The sequence below is a fragment of the Bubalus bubalis genome, chromosome 2 (assembly GCF_019923935.1).
Source record: "Bubalus bubalis isolate 160015118507 breed Murrah chromosome 2, NDDB_SH_1, whole genome shotgun sequence".
Taxonomy (NCBI): Eukaryota; Metazoa; Chordata; class Mammalia; order Artiodactyla; family Bovidae; genus Bubalus; species Bubalus bubalis.
The window spans coordinates 185,636,415-185,639,364 of NC_059158.1; positions in this window are offsets into that span (position 1 = coordinate 185,636,415).

Genomic DNA, 2,950 nt, shown 5'->3' on the forward strand with positions numbered 1-2,950 from the left:
TGACCTGCCTTTGGACCTGCCCCTCCTCCGTACCCACCCACCTCCAGCCCACTTCCCGCTCCATCCCGACTTGCTTGCCTATGTGCTTATTTCTTCCTCTTGGGTTTATCTATTTACCCAGAGGCTGAGCACAGCGTGATAGCCTGAGACCTGGCATCAGGTCTGGGCTGGAATCTCTGGGATCCAATTCTTTGGGTGGGCTACCGACCCCACAGGTGACCAAACGTTCTAGTTTGCCTGGGACAGAGGGGCTCCTGTGACATGGGATTTTCAGTTGTAAAACAGGGACGGTTCCAGAAAAATTGGAGTCGGTCGCTCTGTTTACCTCTCTGAGCCTCAATTTGCTTGTAAACTGGGGGTGATTATCTCTGTTGAGGGGATTAAGTGGGATAACGGAAGGAAGCGCATCGCGCCTAGCACGCCGTGGGCCGTCGGTGATGGTGTCAGTTACTTCTCTGCCTGGAGGAAATCGCAGGACTTCCGCCCTGAATTTCTCACCTCCCTTATTCCCATGACCTTTTCAAATGGACACAGAAGCAGATCTGGGGTCGTGTCTGCACTTAAGAAATTGTTAAACCTCTCTGCAGTGCTTTTGCTCAAAATGCCTTTTGACTGACAAGCCGAAAGCAGATGAACAGAGGCGGTTTAGTAAAGAGAGACAGACTGGAAACCACGGGGCCGCGTCCACTTCGACTCTGCGATTAACTTGCTGTGCGACCTTTCACGGGTTGCTTTGCCACTCGGAGCTTCAGTTTTCCCATCTACAGAATAGAGGGTTCTCAGTGCAGCCCCAGCTCTAACACTACCGTCCTACACGCTGTGAGGGAGGAAGTACTGGGGATGGGACGGCTTGGTTGGAGCCAGTAAAAGGCTGAGGAGGAAGTGAAACTGCCCTCCTAGGTGGGACCTGAACCCAGACACACCTCAGGGTGGGACTTGACCCCACAGTCCCTGACTTGGGGGGGATTCAAAACCACTGTCTTTTAATTAAAACCCCTCACCTGGTGCCAGGACTTACTGAAGCTCAGGTTCTTTTGTCTCATCATAGAAAGAGCTCAGTGTGAGGCCAAGAGGTGAAGAGTGAGTTTATTGGCATAGGATGCTTGTGAGAGATTCAAGCGGGCCGCCAAGGGAGTGCAGCCCCGAGAACAATCGAGGAAAAAGTGGGAAGGGGAGAAGGCCACCCTCTTCCTCACTCTTGGGCAGACAGCAAGGCTTTCATCATTCGTTCTCCTTTGAGCCTATATGGTCTAAGCAAGACTGTCATGGCGTGATTGAAATCATATGTATATTAGCAAAAGGGCGGTAACATATAATAAAATATGGTAATTCACCTAGGGTTTCAGGGTAATTTCCCCTTTCCCCTAGTTTTTTCACCTTTCTCTTGTATTCCTGTATTAACTATACGCAGAAATGCTGCTTTTCAAGGACCCTTAACTCCCTGAGTTCATGTAGCAAGATTCAGACCCCACAGCTTCTGGCTTCTGCCTTAACGATCAGGGCTCGAGGCATGAGTGTGCCTGGCGCGTACATGCACCTGGTCTTCCTGCGAAGTAGTGTAGACCGTTGCTAGGTTACTGGATTCTTTTCCTGAGTGGTCACTGGCTTACAACAGTCTCCCAAGCTCCCTTAAAACCCCCGCTCTGTCTTTGATCCGGTAGTGGGACTCCTAAATGATCTGTTTAATTATCCTACACTATCCTTTTCTTTAGGAACCAAGATTTTGGTTCCTTCTTAAGCACTGACTACAATTTTGAAAATAGTGCAAAGTGGAAAATGACTAAGCATTTTATTGATAGAGCAGGTGATTGATGTCTGCACCGCAGGCTGGACATGGTCTTGTGATGCCAGGTCACTGGACATTCATTTACTCCCTCCTGTATTTAGCCGTTCATTCATTTCTTCCTTCATTCCTGCCTTTGTTCAGTCATTCGCTGAGTGATTCACACAGTGATTGATAGCACGGGTTCTGAAACCGATCCACCTGGGTTCAAACTCAAGCTCTGCCAATTATTATGTGAACTCAGCAGGTTACTCAGCTTTCCGGTGCCTCTGTTTCCCCGTCTATAAAATGGACACAACAGAAATACCTGGCTCTTGGGGGTGGATTTCACGTTAAAGGTCTTAACCCAGTGCCTGGCGCTGACAAAGTGCGGGGTACATGTGCGCTGTTACCGTCCATTCTGCCGCCTGTTACCAGGAGATGGCTCTGTGGCGGGCACGGGCTGGGCAGCCACTGGGGATCCAGATCCGAGGGCAGTCCCCTACCTTGAGAAAGTCATAAAGGGATAAACTGACAATTGTGAATTCATACGGTTAGTGTTGTGGTGTTGTGCAGGTAAGCACAGGGTGCTATGGGAACAGAGAGGAGGGACACCCAGTCTGGGTGGGTTGGGCTCACGCGGGGGTGTGTACCCAGGAAGGCTTCCTGGCAGAGATGTCACTTGATCTGAGTCTTGAGATACAGGTTCACCTCAGCCAGGAAGTGAAGAGGGTGGGGTGGTGGGAAATTCTGGCAGAGGAAACAGCTTGTGCAAAGACTCGGAGGGGAGAATTTGGATATTTAGGGAACAGACGTGGTTTGCTATGACTCGCTCGGGTGTGGGTAGGTGGTCTATGAAGCCAGAGGAACAGTAAAGCTTTAACTACGCTGGATATTCCAGAACTGCTAAAAAGTTAATATTTTATCAGCTAGGCCAGTGTCCCCAACTTTTAAGATCATACTCTAAAATACACACACACACAAAGGGTCCATTATATGGAGATTTATTCATGAATAAATTATATACATATACACACAAATGTATCATGTATAAGACACAAAAATACATGCATTTAATTGGATTGTGGTTTTTTTTTTGGCTATTGAATTGTGTGAGTTCTTTATACATTTTGGATATCAGTCTCTTATCAGGTATATGACTTGCAAACATTTTCTCCGGTTTGGTAG